Source organism: Leptopilina heterotoma, unplaced genomic scaffold (genome assembly GCF_015476425.1).
Source record: "Leptopilina heterotoma isolate Lh14 unplaced genomic scaffold, ASM1547642v1 Lhet_24, whole genome shotgun sequence".
NCBI classification, from domain to species: Eukaryota; Metazoa; Arthropoda; class Insecta; order Hymenoptera; family Figitidae; genus Leptopilina; species Leptopilina heterotoma.
The window spans coordinates 2,239,013-2,253,571 of NW_025110956.1; positions in this window are offsets into that span (position 1 = coordinate 2,239,013).

Genomic DNA, 14,559 nt, shown 5'->3' on the forward strand with positions numbered 1-14,559 from the left:
ACCACTGAATTATTAAAATCTCTTTCGGTCTCGTTTAGCAATTACTTTTACTCACATAGGAAGAAACTCCTTAGAGGCGAGGGGCCCTTCAGTTTCTAATTAGTCTGGCAACACTCCAACCATTCACTTCCGTATTTAAATCTCGTGACCGAAAACTACTGATTGTAACCAGCTGCCAAAAGTGGGTTTAATTGTTGATAAAAAAATAGACATTAAAGTGAGATGCTTAGGAGGTGTCGAAAACTTTATAGAAACGTGAGTTGATGAAAATAATTTTATTTTTAAGGACTTTTTTTTAACTTCTAGTCTAATTAAAACGTTTTTTATCCGTGAGCTATAAATATGTTTTTTAATTAAACTTCTAGCTACCCATGTAGATTATTTTTAATTTACTGTTGAATTTATTCTTCCATTAAGTACTTCATGAAGTTCTTTGACCTGAAATTAACCAATTTAGCTTTTAAATGTCCGTTTTATTCATATCTGCGCACTTTCATCATTTTCAAGGTTAATAATTAAGACTCCAAAAATTTCGTAAGGTAAATCTTTTGTGTTTAAGTATATTTACAAAATAAAAAAAGCGGATCTAATATGGAACAGAGTTATTTTTATTTCGGTGAATTTACTTAAAACTTCTCACTTGCTGAGTTGTGTCTGAGATCACTAATTACAAATTTGTTCTCAGAGTTTTTTAAAATCCAAAATTAAAAACTGTTACATTATTCGTAAAGAGCTACCCTAACACTTCCAAATAGTCATATTTAATTTTCAATTTTTCAAGAATATTGGAAATTATGCATCGTCTTTCTTAAATAGAAAAGTACTGGAAAAAATTGAATTTTTAAAATTCATGAGAAAACTCTGAATTTTTTTCCTTTTTGCCTCGTAAATTATGAAATTACCTCGAATTTTAATAGAAAATCTTCAATTTTTTCAATTTCTGACAATAATTTCTTTTTAAATAACTTCATTTTTCAAAAACTATCATAAAATTATGACTTACAAATTATTTTATAAACAATTTTTACAATTTTCGTAAATACTAGATTGATAGAAGAATTTCAGTTAAAAATACTAAAAAAAATTTGGATTTTGGAAAAGTTACAAATGATTACAGAAATTCAATTATTTTCAAAAGTTACAAAAATTCTTCGCAAAATTTCAATTATCTTTATAAATAATAAAATTCTTCATCGAAATTCAATTATTTTTAAAAATTTGAATAAAATTCTTGTCAAAATTTCGTAGGAATTCAATTATTCAATTTTTAATAAATCAATTCAAAATAATTCCATTATTTTCATAAGTAATAAAATTTTCACAGGAATTAAATTATTTAAAATACAAAATTTCATAAAATTTTTCGAAAAATATCAATTATATAAAAAGATTTTTATAAAATATTTTCATGAATTCAATTATTTTTATAAATAATAAAATTTTTCACCGAAATCCAATTACTTTTATAAACTTGAATAAAATTCGTTGGAAGAATTACATTATTTTCAAAATAATAAAATTCTTCGCAGAAATTCAATTATGTTCAAAAATTAAAAAAGAAATATTGTCAACATTTCAATTATCTTTATAAATAATAAAATTCGTCGCAAGAATTTAATTATTTAAAAAAATTTAACATAGTTCTTTTTAAGAATGCAATTATTTTTATAATTATAATAAAATTCTTCACCGAAATTCAATTATTTTTATAAACTTGAATAAAATTCGTTGTAAGAATTCAATTATTTATATAAATAATAAAATTTTTCTCCGACATTCAATTATTTTATGAAAATTTTAATTATTTATTTAATTATTATTTTTATGAATTATTTTTTATACAATATTTTAATCAAATTCCTCGATAAATGTAATTATTCTTAAAAATTTTATTAAAATTTGTCAAACGAATTCAATTATTTAAAATTTTATTGACAAAATTCTTTATGAGAATTCAATTTTAAGAAACATTCAATTATTCAATAAATTATTTATTTTTTAATTTAAATAATTGAATTTTTTTAGAATTTTCTAATAAAAGTTGTTTTAAAAATGAATAAACGAATAATCGATTTATTATTATTTATAAAAATAATTGAATTATTGCAACTAATTTTATTACATTTTTTAAAAATAATTGAATTTTTTTGTGACATAATTGTACTTCTTGTAAAAATAATTGAATTCTTGCGAAGGATTTTTTTAGGATTTTTGTAAATAATTAACTTATTTTAAAAAATTTTATGGCAATTTAAATTATTACAAAACATGAAGAAGACGATCATTTATATAGTGATCGTCTTCTTCATGTTTTTTTTCTCCGAGTCTTCGACTCGGAGTGATCGTCTGCTTCATGTTTTGTAATAATATTCTTATAAGTATATAAGTTGTTGAATTTCAAAAAGGTTTAAATTTGAATATTTTGAAGAATTTTAATTCCTACAGAAAAAAAATAATAATTAAATATTTATTTAAGAAAGAAATTATTGATGTTTTTAAATAATTTTACAATTAAAGAAGTTTGTAAATAAATGTAATAGAACATTTTTTTTGAGTATCTAATAATTTTTAGAGTGAATCATAATATTCTTTAGGGTCAGGGAAAAAGTGAAATTTTTTTCTGGAAATCAGGGAAAATTCAGGGAAAAATAAAATTAAATATTTGTGGCAACCCTGATAATTTTTATTTTCTTAACCAGGAGAATTAATTTTATAGGTCTGTCAACATCGAAAACGATCGTTTTCGCAAATATGAAATATGTTAACCAAAATTTTAAAAAATAAACTATTTAAAATTTAAAAGGATTGTTCTTTTTTCTTCCATATTAACTATTAAAGTTTCAACGCAGTTTTAAATAAAACGCAATCTTTTCTCGAAATGCAGTTTAGTTGAACAATTAAAACTTAATAATAAAATACTTTTATATGTTAAAATGGAGTATACAAAAAATTTTGTTCGTTTTATAAAATTTTAATGTTGTATCTTTTTTTAAATTGTTTGTTTATAAAATTTTAATAAAAAAAAACAAATTCTTGTATCATAAATTTTTAAATTGTTTTTAATTTTAATAATCGCAGTACTGAGAATAAAACCGCGTTAAGAGAAAATGCATGACTGTCAATTAGAAATAAGTTAATTTTCAATAATTCTTCAATTATATATTAGTTTAATAATTAATCTTCTTTTTGCAGCGATTAAAGATAATTAGCGTCTATCATAATAGTTTTCTTACTCGTAATTTATTTCGGATACATTTTTAACTATATCAAGAAAATGATTTAAATTTTCCATAAAATTATTTTTATAGTAATTATTTTTTGAGAGGAATTCAATGGTCAGATAATATTTTGACCCTTTTTGAATTTTTATTTTTTCTGAATTAATAGACTTTGAAATCCATCTGTAATTTTATAGAAAATATGTTTTTGTATCCACAAAAAAATTATACCGATTGATAAAATTTATTTTCACTATTTTTGAAGCATTTTTTTTTAAAGTTTCTAGGTTGAAAATGCTAAAAATAAATTTAAAAAAATACAAATTTTTCTTTTCAAATATTTTCAATTTTAAAATTAATGTATTAAAAATAATTGAATTCTTGCAAAGAATCGTATTAAAATTTTAAAAATAATTGAATTCCTTCGCAAAATTTTATTATTTCTGAAAAGAATTGAATTCTCGTGAAGAATTTTATTAAAATTTTTAAAAATACTAATTAAATTCTTTTGAAAAATTTATTTGAATTTTTTTGAAATATAATTGAGTATTTATTTAACAATAATTGAATTCTTTCAAAACTTTCTTTAATTTATTGAATATAATCGATTTTACTAATAATTATAACTAATTATTTTACTATTAAAATTTTATTAATATTATTGATAGAAAATTTAACACTTTTAAACAAATTTTATTAGAGTTTTTGTAAATAAATTAAATTCTTTTGAAGAATTTCTTTAAGTTTCTTTGAGAAATAATGTAGTTTTTTGAATAATTTTAATTGAAAATTTTGAAAATAATCCAATTAAACAAAGAATTTTTTTCAACTTTTTAAAATTAATCTTGTTTGTTAATAATTATAATATTCAATTATTGAAGTTTATTAAAATTATATATTGAAAATAATTGAATACCTAAGAAGTATTATATTATTTACAAAAAATAAATTAATTCTTGCGTTAAGAAAATAATTGAATTGTTTTGAAGGATTTATTAAAATTTTAGAAAATAATTGAATTTTTGCAAAGATTTTACTATTTAAAAAAAATTGAATTGTTTCGAAAGATTTATTAAAATTTAAAAAAAAATTGAATTCTTTATAGTGAGATTTTATTGAAATTAATTGAATTTCTGCAAAGATTTTACTATTTTAAGAAAATAATTGAATTGTTTCGAAGGATTTATTCCATTTTTTGAAAATAATTGAATTCTTTCGTGAAATTTTTTAAAAATTTTATTTGAAAATAATTGAATTTTTGTAAAAATTTATGCAAAAATTAATATTTCAAAATAAAAGAATTTTTGTAAATTGCATATTATAATAATAAAATAAACAGAATATCACGTTGCGCGCGTAATATTTGCAATTTTTAAAAATATTTTTTATTTAAAAAAATTATGATTTGAAAGTATAGTTAGACAAATGAATTTTCATATTAAAAATTATAAAGCGATGATATTTTTTAGCATTTTCAACCAAAAAAAAATTTTTTTTTTCAAAAAATGTTTTAAAAAGAGTAAAAAAAAATTTTTTTATTCGACAATTTTTTGTGGATACAAAAACATATTTTCTAAAAAATTATGGATGGATTTTAAAAAATATCAATTTAAATAAAATTCAAAAACGATAAAAATATTTTTTTACTATTGAATTCCTCTGAAAAAATTACTATAAAAATAATTTTATGGAAGATTTAAATTATTTTCTTGATATGATTAAAAATGTAGTCGAACCCTCGCCTTAGTTAAATTATTTTAAATTATTGAGTAATATTTTTTTCTAAACATTTTATACTCAGAAATATGTAGAATATGAAAAGAATTGTTAACCGAGTGTCGAGAAAATTTTTTTTTTTCATTTAAAACTGATATAAAAAATAAAATTGTTAACATAACTACAACAGAGATTATTTTTTTATTTAAAAATTTTAGAAACTTATATTTATCACTTTAGAAATAAAAAAATTATTTAACGATATGAAAATGAATTACTTTTCGAAAATTTTAAGTGGTCCATTTGAGAAATTCTGATCGTATAGTGTAAATAAGCGACATAATATTACAGGCAATAAAACTTAATACTGTAAAGTTTTATTGTAAAAAAAGCTTAATACGCAATAATAGCGCTATTATTTTGAACAATAAAATATGTGACATTCTACGCGATTCACATTTTTAAAATGCGAATAACAATGAAAGTGAGAAGTCTTTCTATAATTTACAAAGGGATTAAAGTATAACGTTATCTTGTGGCTTCGTCAACAATAAGGATTCTTTCATATTTTAACCTATGATTTTATAAATCATTATAATTTACCGCTTCATTTATTTCAACCATTAGATTGAATTACATATATTCAATGTGTTTACTTAGGTATTACTTATCGTAATTACTGATAAATTTTTGTAAAAAACATTTTTTTCGTTTTTTGCGAAATAATTTAATTTTTAAATGTGATCATTCATCTCCCGTAATTTATTAAAGATCAATAGAAGAAACATTTGCGCAACTTTCAAGTATGTATAGTAATAGGTGTTCGTTTTAGTATGTCACGATTTTATAATTGTCCAATTGTGATGGCAACTATTCAAACGCATGCCAATAATAATGATTCACTCCTATTTATTTACATAAATACGTTGGACAAGGAAAAAAAATCTATCCTATCATCTATCATTGAATGTTTATAATGGAAATTATAGTGCTATTTAATTATAATAATTCTTTGTGTGCCTTGATCCACATTTTTAATTCATTTTTATCTATTTCGTGATTAATTCATTTATCATGAAAATGACTTTAATTGAAAATTAGAAAAGAAGACTTTGTATTTCTTTAAATATAAATTTTTTCAAATAGTGATAAAACTACTAAAACACTAAAAGAAATTTTAGAAGTGTTGGTAAGAAACTGATGATATTTAAACTTATTTTTGCTTTCTTGGACAAGAAATTTTGATATACTAAAAGAAAGATTGTTGAATGTTAAAGAATTTGAAAACATTCAAAATAAAACATTAAATTTATTATAATAATAAACTTTTTGTTCTTGTAACCGTAATATTAAACATTTTTTAATTAAAATATATACTACCTTTGAATTATTTAAATTAATGAAAATAAATAATTTACCATTTATAAGATTTCTCTCTTTTTAATAAAAAATTACAGTTTTAAACTAAAATACTGTTTTGTTTAGGAGCCATACTTAACAATAAACAATTTTAAGTTGGACTTCAGGAAGGCTAAATAAACTTTAGGAAATAGGTGAAGAATCTGTGTATCTCAAGGCAGAAATCACAATCTTGAATAGCTATATCATTTCCAAAGTTGCTCCAAATTATTTAAGGTTAGATCAGTAGAAAAATTTTGTTTATTTTAAATACGAAATTATTCTCAGAAACGGTGTTATACGATAAAACGAAAAGTAATCTTTCTACAATTAGTAAAATCAGACTTTTGTCTTTGTACTTCAAATACTGGCATATTTTTTGGAGAGGATTATCACATTACTAACTATTAGATATTTAAATTAAAATTACTCTTAAAATAAGTCGAAGAACATGAAGCTGAAACTGGCACCCACTTATTTTTGAAAATTAAATTTTAAAGCTAAATATTCTTTTCCTTCAAAATGAACATAAATTTTTTCAAAACTAAACGGGTACCAGTTTCAGCTTCATTCAAAGAACAATAAAACATGTAAATAATTTCAGAAATTATGTTAACTTTTAATAAAACAAGGTAAGGTCAAAAATTTTTTTTATGTTTCTAGAAAATTAATATAATTCATTTGTTTGAGGTTGAATTTTTAAAAGATTTTAACTGCTTAGAGGAAAAAAATGTTAATTAATATATTTTTAGTAAAGAAAAAAATCTTTATAGTATTAAAAAAGTATCTTTTACACAATTTTTGTGTCAGAAATAATTCACTTATAAATTTCAAAATTTTAAATATCTCAATATTATATTATACATAAGGTACCTCATAAAGTTAAAGAAATTTTGCGATGATTTTATTTTCTTTATCTGATTTAGTTACCAATTTAATTAGGACTTGATCTCCTTTAAATTCACTTAATTTGTGTGAAATGTTGAATTTTTCAGCTCGTTTCTTTCCTTTTTTACAGATGTTGTTATAAGCTAATTCTAATTTTCGTTCATAATCCATTTCTTTCGGAATTGGAGGTAAATCTAACCATTTCTCTCACACTTGTTTTGGTTTTTTCTTGAGGTAAAGTTCGACTGGCGTAAACTTCGCAGTTTCGTGGTGTGTATCAATGATGCAATTGAGGGGACGGATTCTAAAAGGGGATACGCGTGGATTGTCACGTATAACTATTGACCAATAGTGCGATTTTCAAACATTTTCAATTTTCAAATTTAATGACACAAATTTATACACAATGAAAATGCGCATCTTTTTTCTTTAAGAAATAAATTTATATCTTTTTTAGTTTATGAAATAATGAGAAAAAACTAAATTTTTGAAAACCAAAAAATTTAAATGTTTTACGTCTTTAACTCGTCCTGGCGTTTTTGATTTTTTATATTTTGTAATCAAACAAAAACGAACTTACAGATTAAGGTTTCCTGAAACCAACTATACTTTTAAAACTACAAAATCTTAATTAATAAAAAGTTTATTAATTTTTTCGAAAGACGTTGCAAAAAATGTGTTTTTCCAACTTTCAACGCTTCGTTTATCGAGGAAATTTTAAGGTACAAAAAACTTCCAGTGACAAAGTTTTTCATTACTATACAGACAAGTTTTCTGTAAAATTTTATTAACATGATATGAATGCTTACAAAGTTATTAATGTTTAAAGCGTATGGTGCGTCAGATTTCTCGCGCCTCGAACACATTGAGTCCCAAGGTGTTCGTTTGCAACGCGTTGAAAATGTGTTTGTCAATTAATATTGAATATTAATATTATTAATTAATATTCACAGTAAATAAAATTTAATAAAATTTATTTTTAACATAAATGTTTTATTTTGTTATATATAAAAAACTCAACTACAATAATATTTCTTATATTTAACTTTCTTGTTTTATTTAGTTTAAGGCTTCCACTCTTTGTCAAAATCATCTCGTTTACTACATTTCATGTTTTTAAAATAATTATTAAAAAACTCCTGTCCGTTTGGAGAAAGATATCGTACTAAACTTTTTACATCATTCATTTTGATTCAATTTTGAAAGCGGAAGGATTTTGTAATTATAGTTTTCAAAAGTATTTATACTTGATTCTGGTAAATACTGAATTGCGTAGCTTTCACTGATTTTAACATTTTTCGGGATTATTACTTCTTGGTCCGGTTCTTGACCAAAATGGCCATAATGTTTTCTCAATTGTGATAAAAAAATCTCGAAATCCTGGGAAAATTGTATTGGGTTTTTCCGAACCCTTTTTTTTGCAATCAACGGTCTCGGCAGCCGCGACCCATCTGGATACCATATTTTCCCGTAGAGTGAAAACAAATCACAAGTTTGAGGAAAATAGCATTTAAAAAAGGGTTACTTCCTCGAAAAGTGCACATGATAACCAAAAAAATTCTATTTTTTGAAAATGTCTGACAAAATACAGATATAAATAAAATAAAAATACTTCCTCTATGAGAGAGCAATATGTTTTAACGACAATATAGAATATAGAAAATATAGAATTATTGTACAAATTATTTTGCGAATAATTCTGCAATATTTTTTAAAAAAATATTTCTTATGTTTTTTGCTTAGAATACATGTTAAAATAAATAAACTGATGCTACTTTTATATAAAGTTAGCCGAATCGTCATAATCTCATAGTTAAATATTATTTAAAAATAATTACTTTGATAGCAAAAAACTAGTCAATAACTAAAATAATAATATTTTTACTATTCTTAATCAACAATTATTAGTTTAATTAACATTTAAATTAATGTCAAAATAACTGTGCATTAATTATTTGTATGTCAGTCAATTTTAACTATCTTCAGACGATTTTGGCTAATTATTATTAGTTACTTTTTAATAATAAATAATCGTTTTTAACTAAACTGCGATTCCAAAAGTTATCTGTGACTTCATTAAAAATTGTATTTTTTTTAAGTAAACAAATGAATAAACTAAAATAGTCTTAATCTGTTACAAACGAACACCTTGGGACTCAATGTGTTCGAGGCGTGAGAAATCTGACGCACCATACGCTTTAAACATTAATAACTTTGTAAGCATTCATATCATGTTAATAAAATTTTACGGAAAACTTGTCCGTATAGTAATGAAAAACTTTGTCACTGGAAGTTTTTTGTACCTTAAAATTTCCTCGATAAACGAAGCGTTGAAAGTTAGAAAAACACATTTTTTGCAACGTCTTTCGAAAAAATTAATAAACTTTTTATTAATTAAGATTTTGTAGTTTTAAAAGTATAGTTGGTTTCAGGAAGTCTTAATCTGTAAGTTCGTTTTTGTTTGATTACAAAATATGAAAAATCAAAAACGCCAGCACGAGTTAAAGACGTAAAACATTTAAATTTTTTGGTTTTCAAAAATTTAGTTTTTTCTCATTATTTCATAAACTAAAAAAGATATAAATTTATTTCTTAAAGAAAAAAGATGCGCATTTTCATTCTCTACAAACTTCAGTAATTCAAATTGCAATTTGTAATAGTTTCAAAAATTGACCTAATGGACAAAACTTAAACGCGTGAATCCACGCGTATCCCCTTTTAGAATCCGTCCCCTCAATTATAATATAATATATTAATTATAATAATTATAATAATATAAAGTTAATTAATATCATTCAAATTTTTGTAAGTTGCAATGTTGCAATATCACAAGTGATATAGTGACAGACGGTGAGTAGGATTTATTTTATAAGCAAATTAAAATTAATGAAATAAATTCATTTGAAAAAATTAGTGATTAGGAACAAAAATTTATATGAAAATATGTGGAACTTGTGCTGTTTCTCGAGACATTAATAGAAGAAAAGAATATGTAAAGAATATACAAAAAAATAGTAGAAGTGTTAATAGCAGAAGAAAAAAAACGTGGGACACAAAGTTAATGAGGAGAAGGTTATTTAAGCTCCTACACAAATTCAGAAAACAAAGAGACTGGAATAATAAACTAGAGTATGCACATAGCGAAGAATTGGCAACTTTAAAAGAAAGATTTAACAAAAGAAAAAAATTCGGCACAATCGTTTCACATTGAAAATAAACTAACCACTTGTGTCTAAATTGAGCTGTTTGACAGAAGAACAGAACACTTTTCATTATTAAGACCTATGAAAAAAAATATTTCGAAAAAGTTCAAGATGGTAGAAAAGGAAGAAAAAAGCAGCATAGAATAATGTTTAATCGAAAATCCGAATGGAGAAATAACTTGAAAATACTTTAATCAAAGGTCCCCTCCTCTTTAGAAGGAGAAAAAAAGAGTACTGAGAGGAAAAAGGTAAAGAAAATGAGGAAACGATACCTAAAATAAACTGATTGAAGACGACTCGAACGATGACCCCTCAAGGCACGAGGAAATAGACTATAAACTATCGGCGAATTGAAATAAAAAAGCAAGCATCAAAAGCATTTTATAATGAAATAAAAGATGTAAACATAGGAGTACACGGAGAGACCCACATTCGTAAAAATTACTAAAAACGGTTGCAATGACCGGAAATAAGGGGACTTTTAGCATAATGTACTACAGAATTAGATAAATTTACAAAAGAAATAGATAAATTTGCTACATTGAAATAGCAAGTTTTAATATTTTGTGTAAGAGTTGTAAATGTAGCGAAAATTGATTATAGTTTTCTCTAATTTAATTAGACAAAATCTGACAAATGAAAACATTTTCCACTAAAATCTTCTATCCACTGTAGTAATTTTTGGTGAGCAAGTGTGGCTAGCGAGTGCAGTCATATGGCGCCTGTATTTCTATTGGTTGCTAACCTCGTCAATCTCCGTAAATGAGCCGATGCCTTCCGATCATTGACAGTGACTATGTTTCGCGTATGTAAAATAAATTTGGATATTATCTACAATAATTAAATATAAAGTGAAACGTAGGTCGTTCGGTATCTCAGAAATTGACCATTATAAATTAAGGGGGTATTCTGGTGTTCGGCCCTGTTTTGGAAGGTTATTTCAAAATTTTTTTTTTAATACAACATAAAATATAATCCGATTAAATACTTTTCTAACTTTTCATTTATGTTAACAACTGTTGAAAAAAATTTTTTTTTTAAACTTTTATTAAATTTTTTATTAATTATTAAACAATTAATTTAACAATAAAATATTTATATACGTGGCCTGCGGTGATGATGACATCCGATGACGTCATCTGAAACAAAAAAATCAAATTGATTATTGTTCTATATGCCGGTGGCTATGGCCCGTACTAGAATGAAACATTTTTGTTAAAAAATAACAAAATGGCGGACTTATAAACAAAAAGGTTCGAAAATATTCTGTTTTTTATTGACAAAAAGTTAAAAATAAAACAAAGTTGTTATTAAAAGTACGTGATTCTAGTACGGGCCATAGCCATGGTTGTGTAGAATAAGCTGTAAAAAAATTAGAGCAATCGGACGGATAGATTTTTTTTAATCACCACCGCAGCTATAAAAAATGTAATTTCGAAAAAAACGCGTTTAAAGTTAAACAATAGTAATTAATTAATTAATTTATAGTTGATTAATCAACTATAAACCATTTTCAAAAATGGTTAAATTCGCTTGAAACTCGTTACTCGGGGGTTTTCGAGGTCGCTGATTACGAATCCGGTGATAGTTTTTAAAAATTCAAAATGGCGGATCCAATATGGCGGACGATAAAATTTTAAAATAATTAGATTCACCTAAAGCTTGTTACTCGGGGGGTTTTCGAGGTCGCTGATTACGAATCTGGTGTTATTTTTTAAAAATTCAAAATGGCGGATCCAATATGGCGGACGAAAAAATTTAAAAATCATTAGATTCACCTAAAGCTTGTTACTCGGGGGTTTTCGAGGTCGCTGGTTACGAATCCGGTGTTAGTTTTTAAAAATTCAAAATGGCGGATCAAATATGGCGGACGAAAAAATTTAAAAATTATTAGATTCACCTAAAACTCGTTACTCGGGGGTATTCGGGGTCGCTGGTTACGAATTAAATGTTAGTTTTAAAATATTTAAAATGGCGGATCCAATATGGCGGACACTTTTGAGAAATTCATCGGATTTACATGAAACTCGTTACTCGGGGGTTTTGAAGATCGCTGATTACGAATCCGGTGTTAGTTTTAAAAAATTCAAAATGGCGGACGAAAATTTCATTTTTGAAATTTAAAATAGAAATTTTGGTTGTAGTTTTTTTTTAATTTATACTTACATTAATCGGCAATCCCTGGTGCGTAAAGCAGGCCTTCAGTTTCTTCATAGGCATCATTTTCAGCGACTCTATCCGCTCTTCGCGAAGACCTGGCCTGTTTCGATGTTTCGGATGCTTTTTTTTCTGCCCTCCTAATTCTTAACTCGTTGTACTTTTTAGCGTAATTCATACCATTCGTGCCGATTTGGACACCCATAACCTCCATAATTTTTAAGATAGGCATAAATCCCTCATTGAATGTGCATGCTGCTGTTAGTGTTGCGATTTCTAATGTTTTTTTTCCAACGAAAATATGCTTCGGAGCCATATTCCAAACGCAGCTGTTAAAGCTTTCGTTGTTATTCTGTGTATTTTTTCCTAAGCATCTTTCCAACAGATCATTCGACGATAATTCTTCGTAAATTGGCTTTAAAATTTTCGCTATATCTTCATCAAATGCGGGTGGATGTGAAAAAGTATCTTGTTGATTCTGAGCTTTGAGTTTCTGATATTCGCACCACGAAGTCAATCCCTCTGGACAGTAAAAGTGTTGCGGTTTTTTGTCTGTGGAGGTTAGGTGGTAGTACGTTGCCCATACAGCTTTCTTCATTTCTTCAAGAGATTCCGAGTTTCTTAAAATTGCTAGTCCATAATATGTGCTGAGCTTTATCATTAATTTATTAGTCAAAGAGAGAGTTTTAATTTTTACAGCACCGCTATTAGCCGATGAATTTCTTTTTGTTTTACGCCTTTTCGGTGCACGTTCGAGTTCTTGTCCTTTAGATTTCTTATTTTCGGCTTCTTCGAGTTGTTTCTTTGCTTTCAAATACTGCGTTAGTGATTTTTTGCCGTCTTTAACACGTCTGTATATACGTTTTTTAACGTGTAATACACATTCTTTTTTTTCAACTACAGGTTTGCCGTCATAAGGATCAGCTTGCAATAGATTTGTAAATGTTTTTGAATCACCATCGCCAATGTATTGCTTATATTTCACACCAAAAAGTTGCACAGATCTTTTAAACATTTCGATTATTCCGTCCACTTCCATTTTTCCCGAACTTCCTTCGTGGTTTGCTGAACAATTATCCTTATGATCCTCATACCATTCCAAGTATTTATCAGTATCTTCTCTTCCTGACCACTTTTCACAAGCTTTGCATACTTTTGATAGTACTATCACATCCACAATTTTATTCGAATATTTTCCGATTAGCGAGACAATTCCTAAAAGTGATGTGAATCCACGCTTTGCCCATGAACCATCGCCAGACACAGTGAGCTCGTCCTCTGGATAACCCTTTTCAATGTTCTTCTGTTTTTCTTCATTCACTGCTTTTTTTAAAACCATCTCAGATACGGCTTTTACGGCAGTATGTATCTTTTCAAGCAATGAGTAAAAGCAACTTATACTGACTCCAGAACCCAGTTCCATTATTGAGCAAAACATGTTTATGCCAGCCAAACCGACACCAAGTAGCCGCATAGCAAAACAAAATCGCCTGTTGACTTCATATGCATTTTTTATCATTGGGCAAGAGTTTATTGTAGATTCCTGGCAAGAACATTTCACGACTACTTTAAATCCTAATCCCTGCGGAGATTTTTTAAGAAATTGTACGTCACCATCACACAATTTACACTTCACTAAAGATTGCAACGCTGTAAAAACTAAACTGAAGCTTAACAAACTATAATTAAAAGTGTCATCGTACGTTACATCAAAATCACCACTATCTTTCAATTTGCGAGATGATGTACTGACAAATTCAATTTTTTTTCCCGTTGTGTATCGATTACCGCGAAAGTTTCTTTTTTTATCACCAAAACTTGGACGAATTCTGCTACTTCTCGTTTTCTTCCTATCCATTGTCATACGATGTTCAGTCACCCAGTAAGAAGCGAGAAATTGAAAAGAATTAAAATATTTTAATTCTTATGAATTCCGTTTTAAAATTTTATGTAGAAAAAAATTTGACGGTCCGAAGATT